Raw genomic sequence first — 13,273 nt, 5'->3', positions numbered from 1 at the left:
AAAAGAATACGGCTCGCCGGCTCTCCCTGAGCCGAGCTGTTCTCCGCACCGTCAGTATCCGCGGTGTGGCCGCTGCTTCTCAGCTCCCGGGTCCCGTTGGGGTTTTCCCCGACCCCAGAAGGTCCTCCCACGCCGGCCGGCTGTGTCTCCCCACGCACGGGTGCTCCCGACGGCTCCCTCTTCGCCACCGCCGCCGCTGACGCCTTCCGGGTTCCCCCACCCAGCTGCCTCCGGCGTCCCTTTAATAGGGACTGGAACTGCCTCGAGGCTTCTTCCTCGGTCGCACCTGTGGCACATGAGGGTGCCCGGCTGCGCAATTTGGACCAGGGGGCGTAACCCAGATGGGTTATTTCCGGGTGGTGGGGTTCCAGGGACCCCCTGCTCCCTTCCTCCCCCACACCTTTGATATAAATGAACGCTTCTATTTTGACTACCATAGCCATAAATACAATGAGAGCAGCCAAACAAGTATTGCAAAACATAATCAGAGAAAATAACATAGAAAATTGATCTAGATAAGCAGTAACCAGTCACAGAAAATATCAATGATGATAAAAAATAGTTATCACCATCTTTACAATAACCTTGAATAATTTTATTTGTTATTCCCTCTTGGCAAGTAATTTTCCTTCTGATGTGTGTAATAAGTAAATTTTAAAAAATGTAACCACCAAAGCAAAATCCAGGAAAGCAGACTTCATTCCTGGGCCAGCAATCTTTGCTAACAATTTATATAAGGCACGGTTGCCTTATATAATACATGACAACTGTGAACTGCTGACTCAAAGAAGCATATGATATTCTGTATGCATTTGCAGCTTCTGTTTAAGAGGAGAAACACATTCTGTGAGCAGATGCCAGCTCATCAGAAGTAGGAAAGGGAAAACATAACAGGAATTAAGGACACTTACCCAGCAAGAAGAGATGGAAGATGTAACAACAAATTGCATAATGACCCTTCAAAAGCTTGAGCACCTTCTCTGACAAATTTAAACAGCCAGCCCACGGCACGACATGCTGGGAAAAACTGTCTCTAAGGGGGCAGCCTTTGGCTAGAGTGGGTTAGCCAGGAGTTTCTAGTCAATAAGGAGGAAGCTGCTAGCAAAAGGACTGTGGCCACATGGTTTTGTTTTTGGTTTTCATTTTAGTTTATTTTTCTTCCAGTATCACTATATCAAATGCTCTAGGCTTAGTTATTCTCTTTATCTATATATATAAAGTTATTTTATTTTTCTTTTGGTGTTTATATCTTCTACAGTTAAGGCCTGGAACTTAATAGCTGTATTAAAGAAAGTCACTGGAAGAGTAGACATTGCTTTCTGCACCACACCCTAGCATAAAGGGTAAGTGAGAGGCCTCAGCTCTGCAATCACTTAACTTGAGCTTACTTTTAAGTCTCACTGAAATCTGTAGAACTACTTATGCTAATGCATGCACATGTTTGCAGGATCAGGGCCTAAGCATAATACCTCAGTGTCATGTATACACACACATCGGACACAGCACCTAAGCTAAAGCAGGGCACTTAAGTGTTAAAGGTATCTTTTAAATATAATGAACAGACAACTTCCCCTACCTTCTCCTGTTGCCAGGACTGGAGGAACTTACAATGTAGATTGGCTTTCTTTCTGCTTCCATAATATGCCCTCAAAATCACGTGTAGGGGTCTAACATCACAAATCACTTTCTGTAGTAAAGGACTTCCACAGACTGATAAATAAATATATAGCACCATGCTGGTATCTGGAGCACTGAGAGTCTCTACATTTACATGTTGGGTTTTTTTAATTAAACTTTAATATTATAATCTGAAGCAATGGAATGACTAGGCTTCTGTCTCCATTGGGAACTGAGTGCAAGCTGTTACAGAAAAAATAGCTTTTACTGCTGATATATGAATTTTAAGAGACAAGTGTGAGCAAACAAAGGCTGTTTCATCAAATACTGTGATAGGAAAAATGCAAGAAAAAATGCCAGGATGTATTATGTTAAATAGATTAATTTATTCACTGATTTTAACCCTTTCACTGCCTGGTTGTAAATCACTAGACTAATTATACACCTTCCCATGTTCCGTATATGCTTTTTGTTCTATTTTAGGCAAATCAAACATTTTTAGTCCACTTCAATGTATATTTTGGTGCAAAATTCCCCTAGGGCATAGCTATGCAACCATACAATTTGCACAGCCAAACAAAATTTTGGTAATGCACATAATATTCTCTTTGGACTGTCTTTTGCAGCTATGTTATTCATGTGCTAAGAATACTTTAATACACAGACTATGCACTGGACAGTAAGGTAAACTATCTGTGAAACAATTCAAGGTAAAACACTGCCAAGAACCAACCAGAAGAATAGACAGGCAGGGACTTACAGCAAGAGATGGCAGTTAAAATGGGTAAAGAGTAGAGAACAGGAACATATACAGACCTGATACCAGGATTAGATACACTGAATTTAAGTTGTTAATTAAGTGGCCTTTTGACAGTGTCCCAGTATCTGACTCCTGTTTATGCATGAAGCTGTACCATGCATAGCAGGGATCAGCCACCTTTTAGGAGCAACAGGCCAAATCAGTGCAGCTCACTCCAAAGGCAGGTCACACTTGTAACCAAACCAGTGCCACTGCCGAACTGGCAATGGCACATTTCCAGCCCAGCCTCTACTTCTCCCACTACCAACTTGCCACCAATGTCCCAGCTTTGCAAGCCAGATGAAATTGCTTAGCAGCTTGGATCTGGCGTGTGGGCCATAGGTTGCCATTCCTGTTCTATAGCATAATCAACCCTGTCACTCTGAAAGGACAGAGAATATGTGGGAATTAACAGGGGATGACAGGGAACCTAACTAAGCCAGCATTTATCAAAAGAGCTGACCTGAAAGACTGGATTCCACTGGAACACACACATGAAATTAGTAGTTCATTTGGTTTGCTCTGGAGGTTGAGTTTAAGTTCTGATGTATAAATCAGAGTAGAAATCTTACCAGAAGATGTTTCCTTCTACCAGGTAACAGTTCCAGAAAGTTTCCGGGGCGGAAAAACACACCAAGGCGATCCTTTCTTGCTTTGCTTTGGAGCTTCCACTTCCAGCCCCTGCCCAAACAATACAATACAGAGTAAGTTCAGCGCTGGGGCTGATGGGTTATAAGCTGCGGCAACATGTCAGGGCAGCACACACGGGGCAGGGCACTCATCCTCCCAAATTAAACATTCATCAATTTTATTTATAGAAAGGGAGGAAGGGAGCAGGGAGGGGAAAAGGGGAAAAAAATCCAGGGCCACAGGGCAGGGGGTGCCACACACATGCACACATGCACAAACATGTGGTCAGCAGTACAGCCAGGCAAGGTGGTGGGAGCAGCTCCAGCAGCTGCATGCAGGTAAGTCTACAGGAAGAGAGGGGGTTGGAGGGCCGGGGCTTGGGAACCATCCCTGTGCCTCAGTGCTGTGGGCTGAGCTCTAGCAAGCCTGAACTGGCCCTGCAACATCAGGGACCCCCCCAATGCCACAGGAGTAGTCTGGACACACCAAAGCATGGCCCACAGCCCCGATGGTGCGGGGCTGGTCCAGGTGATCAGGGGCCGAGCTCTGGAGAGTCCAAACCAGCTCTGCACCCTCAGGGCAGAGGCCAAGCTCAAGAAAGCCCCCACACACCTCCTGCACCCCACACACACACCCGTCCCCACACATCCAAACCAGAACCCTCAAATTGTGCCCGCCTGTCCTGTCTCCCCCCCACTATCAACAGTCACCAGTCGCCTGTGGTTATAAATTCAAACATTTTAGAGAGGGAAAGAGAGAAAGAAGAACAGAGAAAACAAGCTGTGATGTTTCTGGTCAGTCCTTCCCTCCGCACACATTCTTACCTGTGTCTGTCTGTTCACTGCTCAGGGCAAGGACAGTCTTTCTACTGGTACTAAGCAAACCACCTCTTGAACTGAGTAGTTGGAATCATCTAAATGTTCCACTTCTAGTGCAGTTTAAAATTTGGTAGGTTCATATTTTCTTTCCTGAACTGGTGCTCCTGACGAATCTGCCAAACAGAAGTAGCTGGGGTGAGTTAGAAGTTGAATTGTCAAGAGCTGCCTTCTCTCCCCACCCTTGCAACTTGGCCTTGAAGCAGAAGGGTGATGTCTCTATGTGTTTTAGTATAAGTGTCTATTGGCATTTTTATTGCATACATCACTCAAGTGCCCCACAAATAGTCATTCTATGTATTGCCAGGTTCAAATTACACTCTGACTCTTGCAGGGGTCTGCAGTGGTGGCAGCCAGAACCCAGAAGCTGCCACCACCACCGCCTGAGCTGCTTAGAAAGGCATGGGGTGAGTTAGGAGCTTTCATCTGTTGTGGGGGTGCCTATGGGGGAGCTCTCATCTCTTATGGGGTGCTCCCATCTCTTATGGGGGGTACCATGCCATGCCCCCCCTGCCCCCCGAGGCCCCCCATATTTCTAACCCTGTGTATTTTTGCACTGGAAGACCACAGTCAACATCAGACAGCCATTTTACCAGGCACTGCACAAACACGGAAAAAGTATCAGTCTGTGCCCCAACAAATTTGGCAGTGATCAGTTTCTCATCCCAACCCCCCCATGATGTCAGATGGCTCCATTAGCCTGACCACACCTGAGAAAAAAATGACAAAGAGAAACTAAGGGTTAAATTCATGGAACGAGAGTTCAATGCCTAAGAATGGAATTCCCAGAAAGCTGTACTGGGAACCACCCAGATAGCCCATTAAAAATGCTGCGGGAAGGGACAGAACATAAGCCCCATCCACAAAGGTAGCTATGTACCTAACTCCAGGTCAGAAGTTCACTGCCTATACCTGGGATTCCCAGATGTGAACCTTCCTCTAGCACCTAAGCTGGATCAGCTCTTTTGCATGAAAAATCACGGACAGAGGTCCAAGTGTGATTAGAGCATTCACCTGAGAGTTTGCAACCCCCTCTTTGCTGGTTTGAAACAGAGGCTTAAACCCATTCTTCTACCACTGAGGAAAGTGCCCTAACTCCAAGCTAGCCTGGAGTGAGGCTCACTCATTAGTTCCCATGATGCTGCTTTTGTATTGATATTTATTCATTAAAGCAAAGATATGACCCTAGCTCTCCCACCTCATAGACAAGCTGCCTTATCCCTGAGCTGTTTTGTAAAATATAAATGGGCATGACATGGACAGTGCCTTCCACAGCTGTCCTCATCCCAAAATTACTCATATTTCTTTGCAACTTTAATTCTAGCCTAGTTTTTTTGTCCAGGATTCATTATAATGCTTGTAGTTGGCCAAACTGCATCTCCAACCAATCAGAGCTGCTGGGTCCATTGAATAAGTATAGCTCACCTGAAACAAGATATCAGGACACTGTTTTCTGTCTGCTCATTGGCTGTTTGACCCAAACTTTTGTGTCAGGCCTGATCCATTATTATACTTGCTCTAAAAACCCCTAGCAAAGAGGACTTCACAGGTAAGACCAGTAAGGAAACTCCTAGCCTGCATATCCTGCCAGGGCTTTGGTGCTGAGCAGTTCAGTAGCACCAGGGATTAGATAGGTTTGCTTATTACGCTCTCAAGCAGAAATGTTAGCTCTCATAAGGTTATATGACAGCTAATCAGAGTGTTTGTGTATCACGACATTGAGCTTTGAAACCCAATATGGCAGTCCAATTTTGAAACCCCTGCGCAGACTTATGCCTCAGTGGCTTAGCCCAGGTTGCACAAGAAGTCTGTGTGAGAACTATAAAGACTACAAACCTGGTGTGCTGGGCCCCAGGCCAGTGCTTTAACCATAAGATCTAATAACCTCTTTGAAATGGCCTTTAATTACAACTTTTTATCTATTATAAGTCCATGATTTTCAGACTGGAATTAGTCCAGAGCCCTTTCTAGTGGGCCACAGAATTAAACGTTCCAGGAATCAAGCAGTGGAAGATGGGAGAACTGAAAGGAGAAGGGCCAGCAGGAGCAGCTCTAGCTATTGCTAGCTCAAGAACCACTGCTACAAGTACTTTTTAAATTGCTTGCTTCTTAAATGTCAGTATTGCTCCTTGGCCACTACACAACACACTTCTGTACCCAGCATTGTATTAGCTCTCCGTACTGTATGTGGGTTAGTTATTTTTAAGCTACTTCGATGAGTATAGTGAGATTATGTAATTCCTTTTTGAATATTTTTGATGCTGACTCAGAAATCTCCATGCTTGACACCAGTACATGATCAGACTTTATATATAAAGTCCCTCCTATAAATACTTTATAAAGAGCTAATAAAAAATTAATAGGTGTTTTAATAAATGGTTAATCAATAGGTTGTAATTAATCCAATAGAGCATCAGGTTGTATATTCTCAGGATTTCTTACCATCTAGAATACTTTTTACTCATGTTCTTTTACCACATAGTTCTGGCATCTGAAATGAGCTTCTAACATCTATTAATTGCTTATAAGCTGTTTATAAATGAAACCTGAACATAAAACTGGTAACCAGACACATTTTATATATCAGGATTTACAAAGTAAATCCTTCACTCTCTCATTCATGAAATGGCCGTTACCATCTTGTGCAGATAGCAGGAATCTTTGCATATTAAATAAACAATAAATTCACTAATTGCAACAGAAAACTACTGCTGGTTGGTGTGAAAAGTTGAACCTACTGAGTCACACAACACTGGGGTATGCTGGCAGGTTCCCTTTCATTTGCAAGAGTTCATTTGAGGATCAGCCTGAAAAAAAATGTTTTGAGGCTGAGAGCTCTTCTGTTTTTAATGCCAGGGACTCCAATAACCCCTGCTGGTAGAAGATAGCAGATGAAAAATCTTTGTTGTTTGCAACACAGCATCTCAGAAGAAATTCATCTGCAGAGAAAGGCAAATGATGCTTGCAGGGCTGCTGTCCTCTAGGATTATACCCAAGTACCTATCAGGTCAGAGACATACAAAGGCCCACTAACCTGGGATATTTGAGGGAGATGTTGACTCAACACATCCCTGGACACCCTTCCTACACCAGTCACTCCAACCCTTTGGCTTGCACTGACAAGGAGCTGCAGCAGCACAAGTGTTGTAAACTCTTGCATTCACTTCAAATGGACTTTGAGCTGCCAGGGGTTATGGGAAGAAGGTGGTAAAGACTAGTTACAACAAAATAGTTTTTTGTTGTAACAAAATTGACTGTGTTCAACCTATATCTCCATGATCTTACCTTTCTCTCACATTCTCAGCACCAGTCGATTTTCAGAATCACGTGGATATAGTGCCGTAGGCACATAGGAATCAAATGGTTTTAACAGCAGCATTCCCATAAAATAATTTTTTAGTAATCTTAATCCATATGGACTAGAGCCAGAAATACAAGCTAAATGAGCCAGTTTCCTTATCCTGAGAAATGTCATACCTATTCACATAATGTAGTAGGGTCTAATGCAGTAGTTCTCACCCTTTTTAGACTCAAGGCACCCCTCAGAAAATGCCCACTCTTAATGTTAAAAACATTCTGACCTGTTCTGGTCTCTCTGAGTTCTTTGCAACAGAAAGATTGCTCTATTATTTTTCCATAATCAAAAAATGAGTAAAAACTGTTTGAAATCTCTGCGTTTATCCTGTGAATCACATTTGCACATCTAATGGTGCTAACAATGTGTGGCATCCCACAGCACCCTTGAAAGGATCTCAAGGCACCCAGGGTGCTATGGCACACTGCCTGAAAATCACTGGTCTAATGAATAAGGCACTGGGCAAGAACATTAAAGACTGGGTTCTGTAGCAGCCTCTGATATTGAAATGCTGTATGATCTTGCTTGGTTAACTTGCCTGTGTGTTTCCCATCCCACCTTTTGTCTGACTTGTTTATATGAACTGTAAGGTATCTGGGGCAAGAAACATTACTTACAATGTGTTTTACATAGTGCCTGGTGCTACAGAACTCTGATCTTCCTTACAATCTTTTGAGACCATTTTCGATTATTCTGTAGATTTATATAAGTCTCTCAGGGTCAGAAAATCCCTGGAAAGAGGGAAGAAAGTAAGAACTGGGGAGAGAAAGGTACAGGCAACCTACCTGTAATTGCCCATTTGTAAGTGTCTTAAAAGCCACAGAGAAAACCTTAATCTAACATCCAAAGACTCCTTGAGGGTTTAAGTCTACATAGACTTACAAATATTTATGTTTCTTTTAACTGTAAACTGAACTCTGAATATCTGTTATTTTTCCTAAGATCACCATGTTCACGACAGGGGGGTTATTTTTGAGGGAACGTGTTAAGTTTATTGTTTCATTCCTTCTTTTTTCATATTTTGCTGGGGAGGGGCGGGGGGAGGGAGGGTTGCTTGCTTTTATCATCCCAAAATTACATGTATTTCCTTGCAGTTTTTTTGTCCAAGATTCATTATTATAACTGTGTACTATCCAGGGCATAGGATAGTGCTTATAATTGGCCAAACTGCATCTCCAGTAAGAAATGCTGGGCCCATTAAATAAGGTATAGTTCAACTGAAACAAGCTCCCAGGACACTATTTTCTATCTAGTCGTTGATTGTTTGATCCAAAATCCCCACTCCCCTTTCAGCATAATCTTTGCCACTCCTCTCCTTTTTTTCCTGTGTTCCTTCTGTGTTCTCCAAAAGCCCCTCCTCTGCCTTCTCCTCAGCACTTATTCCCTGTGTTTTCTCCTGTTCCTATTTACACATGTACGCTCATATGTGCACTATTTCCCCTCACCTGACGCTCTCCCAATAATAGAGATGAAAATTGTTCAAAAGTCAAATCATTAATCATTAGTAACAAAGAAGGAACAAGTTGTATGTCTATCATCCCCCTAATCTTTTGCTGACATGGTACCCTTTTCTCCTGTTCATATATACATGTATATTTTTCCCTCTTGTGAGTAGTGTCTGAGTCTTCCAGTGTGTTTGTACAACACACCCCACAGTAAGGCCCTGACTCTATGAAGACTTCAGGCTGTACTACAAGACAGATCATAATAGCTTCTAAATATCTTGTATTTTTTTGTGAGTGATAGAAAATACATGAACAAGGAAAAAATGTTCATTTTGAAAGTTGACAGTTAGAAATTATTTTTACCCAGTTTTTCTTTTCTTCCCTACTCCAGCCTTGCTCATTTTTACTTTCCATGAACCAAACAAGGCAGCTTTCTCTACATCATCTCTGCCCTATTTCTTCAGGTCATGTACATAAGGAGAAGTCTGGAATGACTCATATGCCTCAAAGCATTGCTTTCCTAGTCAGCTTGGCACTTTACACAGCTATTTAACGCAGATCAATGGATACATCTGAGATTTAAGTCCGATAGCAGGCAACGGCAGTCACTGAGATTTTCCACAACTCGGTGTGCATGCATTCACCAATGGCTGGAATACTTGTTTAGGTGACAAGTCTAAGAAGAAGGTTAATGTTGCCATAAGCAGATCAGATGAACAAGGTAATCACTGTAGTGGCCTTAGCCTACTTTCCAAGAGTTATTGGACAAGCATGTGACTTATAAGCCCACACACCTAATTCAAAAGGCATGATTTTCAAGAAATTTCAACAAATCTGAATAAAGACCATTAGGGTATTTTCAGGATTTGTTGACAGTTTTCCAACAATCTGCATGTTTTTCTTCTGTGGCCGGACAAAGATCTTCATAACTAATGTGCTTCAAATGCAGCCTGGTACTGGTATTGCTTGCAAAATGGTAGACTAGATAGACATTTATTATTTGCTTACAGTTAATAGTTAGTGAAGGATAAATATCTTCATCTATTTAAACTAATATCTTGCTCTTGCAGTTGTTGGTCCCCTTGACATCTTTAGTAGTGCTGAGAGACAGAACTTGCTCCTGTAAGTCATCCATGGCCCTGACCCAGAGATTCCCCATGACTTCAGTGAACTCTGGATCAGGCCCAACCTGAAGAAATCCATTAAACTCAATGGGAGTTCCACAGATGAACTAGATAAGTTACTTGGCCTGTTTCTATCTTTGTAATTTCCTATGACATTATACAACTACTATTCGCACTCGGTGAAAACCTGGCCCCCATTAAAATCAATGACAACAGTTCATTGACTTCAATAGAGCCTAGATTTCATCATAAGACTTTTTACTCTGCTACCCCCAAAAGTTACTTGACTTGTTCTGTGTTTGTTTAAAATCTAGAATATACTACCTACGGGACTCACTAAATACCTGCCCCCCTAAAAAGAATTACTGAACAAGAGATATACTGACTAGCAAATACTGAATTTCCCAGCTCAAATGCTTAAGCAGTCATTTCTGATGTTTCATACAAGTGATGCAATTTCATTAACTGTTGCAACATAATTCTAAATTACTAACATGGCATCTGTCATTTCCTCCCCTTCTCCCCCCTTTAGATTGCAGCTGCAAATCAGTAAGAACTCATCCAGCAATTATCCTGGAGGAACTATCCATTTCATAGACTGCACATTTGTACTTTGGAACCGCTTGGGAAACCTTCGGCCATTTCCCAAACATTCCTTACTGCAGGTCACTAGACTCAGAGCCTATTTTAGCACCCTTGCCCCTTTAAAAATTTGCTTTTTGTCAGTCTGCACTGAAAAGAAGACTATACAAGAAAAAAGTGCTGTCGTTTAATATAGCAAAGGTAAATCAACTGCCTACATCCTGGTATTTTACTGATTTTTTAAAAACTTTTTGATAAAAACAGCAATAAAAGAGACCAATTCCCAGTTTCTTATGTTACAGCCAACAAACTGATCAGTGATTACATTATAACTGGATAACATCACCTCTTTGGAATTAGGCTGTTGGCTGAGGTCTCATTATAGTAGTGAGTTCACACCACTATGGTTAGCATTGTCAGCATTTCTGTTACAATAGCCTTTTCCTCCTCCCACTTTCTTTCTCAAAGGATTACAATTTGGACATCAAAATTAACTTTAGGTTGAAACCCTCAAGGCACAGTTCCAACTGTTGCATCCAGGACTGATTATTTTTAGAGCATTTAAGACAAAGGGCCTTGGCTGTTTTAAAAGTAAAGGCCAGATCCTGCATGCCTTCCACATTCAAAACTTGGGCATGTTTTTAAAGAACACAGGATTCAGCCTCTGATTTAAAAAAAAAAGAGTTTGTGTAACCAGAAGCTGACTTTAAATTCAGAATTAAAGTGTGTTTAATAATCTTTTTATTTTATGTTGCAATTGCTTTTGGAATAACACGTACAACATAAGCAAAATTGGCAAGCTTATATACTTTACCAAGTGTTCCTTCCTCACAAAGTAAATATACCAGTATTTTAAAACAAAGATGTAATATATAAAACATGTTAGTTAAGTTCATTGCAATGATCATGTTACATAGTTTAAGCGTCTAAAACGGAATTTAAAAAGACTTCAGTTTGGATCTATTAGCATGGAAGCAGGAAAACATTTGAACACTCAACATGAAGATTTCTGCATCATGCTCTATCTTGGGCTTGCCATGAAGACTCCATGGAAACCTCAAGTAGTTGTAACGCTGCAGCGTGTTTACTAAACATGGCAGACCACCAAAAGTACATCGCACTGATGCTCTGTATTCTTCGCTGGTACTCTGCCTGATTCCAGATCCTTTACAAGGTCTCAGTCTTTTCTTTTCTTTTTTTTTTTAATTCCTCTAATAAACAAGGGCTAAGCTGCTTTAATCACCACTTTTCTCCCGCACATTACTGCAGCAGCTCAGCTGGGATGTTATGACTGATGATCCCAAGAGTGAACATCTAGCGAGGAGAGGAGGGAGAGGAGAGCACTCTCACTGGAGGGCCCTGCTACTACACAGCAATAGAAGCCAGTCATGCAGTTTGCCTGACAGTGCAAGATTCATCCCCCTATGAAAGGCTTAGCCTTTCAACAACAAAACAACACAACAGACTAAGAGGTTTGGGTCTTTTTTTTTCCTCTGAGAGACAACCACAAGGAATATAATTGCTTCAAATTATTCCATTAGTTCAGCCTTGGACACATATATAGATGTAACCCCTTTGCATATGACATCTAAAACACTCCAATTAAAGATGCAAGTATATACAGAGAGAGTGTTTCATGGCATTCGACATTCAGGCCCAGCCCTGGCTCCCAGGCAGAGATGTGATGGGGCAACCAGCCCCACTCTCTTTTCCATCACAGGGCATGCCTGCCTCCAGTTCAGCTCTGGAGCGCCCAGCTAATTCTCTTTGGTGCTCACTAGACCCCTAAACATAGGTCGTTCACTTCTGAGCCCCGTCATGCCAGGACACACGTGGCTGACCATTCCCTATCCCAGTGGTTCCCAACCTTTTTTAGAGCACAGACTGGCAAACGGCCGACCAGAAGTGACCGCAGAGTGGCAAACTGCGGACCAGCATACTGCAGCCCGTATATATACTCAATATAAAAAAAGGGTGGCTGCCAGTCCACAGTATGCCAGTCACTTCCAGACTTCCGGTCTGGCAGCCAACCCTCCTGTGGACTGGCAGCCAACCCTTCGCAGCCCAGTACTGGGCCACAGCCCAGGGGTTGGGGACCTCTGCCCTAGACCTTACCGAATGGCCAAGCGAGGCAGCCGGCCTTGTCCAAATCCGATCTGGCTTCCCAGAGCCAGCACGGCCCTGGGCAGAGGAGCTGCATGCTTCTCTGGATCCTGCACCAGACAACACTGCCATTAAACATTGAGCTGTCAGATCGCAGAGGGGTGACAAATGATACTAGAGCTTGACTTACGGATCGGGGGGGCAGCCTGCAGTTCGTGCTCTGAAGACAAACAGCTTTGGGGGAGAAAGCAACAGGCTTCCTTACCTGGAAAGGGAACGGGGTTGGCTCTGGGAATCACCAGGCAACCTCGAACCCCTAAGCACTGTTCGGCCCCTTTTCAGAGGCTTAAAGCAAGGTGTTTTGTGGAGGCAAGAGGTTTTGTGCAAGAGGCAAAAGCCAGAGGTCTTGCGGGGGCAACAGAGGGGGCTTGTGCTCACAGGGCTGTCTTCAGAGGGGCATCAAGCAGAGCAGTGCTCCCCTGGCTATGGGGGGCAGGGGGGTAATGTCCGTGCCCCCCTCCCGGAAGACCGCGACGAGGTGCCTCCTGCTCGGGTGCCTTGCTGATCCGCAAAGCAGCGGCTGCCGCGGGCCAGCGTGAGTCACCCCCGGCCGAGGCAGCATCAGGACTGCAGAGCCCTTGGCAGCCAGGCTTGGAGCCGCCGCTGTCCTCGCATGAACCCGGCTCGGCTGCCAGCGCCGGCGGCGCGCGCGGGAGGCGAGAGCCGGCTCCTCCGGGGCCCGC

At 43.5% G+C, this 13,273-nt stretch overlaps 1 long non-coding RNA gene across 1 annotated transcript in view; it reads right to left on the bottom strand.

Moving 5' to 3' along the window:
- The window catches only part of LOC109298450, a 163,834-nt gene extending 160,740 nt beyond the window's left edge, over positions 1 to 3,094 (bottom strand). Inside the window, exon 1 of the long non-coding RNA XR_002097615.1 lies at positions 2,989 to 3,094. This is a non-coding gene — a long non-coding RNA (uncharacterized LOC109298450). The remainder of the gene's footprint in view (positions 1 to 2,988) is intronic.
- Between the last annotated feature and the right edge of the window lie 10,179 nt (positions 3,095 to 13,273).

The sequence above is a fragment of the Gavialis gangeticus genome, unplaced genomic scaffold (assembly GCF_001723915.1).
Source record: "Gavialis gangeticus isolate Ggan-Ray unplaced genomic scaffold, GavGan_comp1, whole genome shotgun sequence".
NCBI lineage: Eukaryota > Metazoa > Chordata > Crocodylia > Gavialidae > Gavialis > Gavialis gangeticus.
Note: the sequence above shows the minus strand (reverse complement) of the source record. Positions and strands in the feature narration are given on the sequence as shown.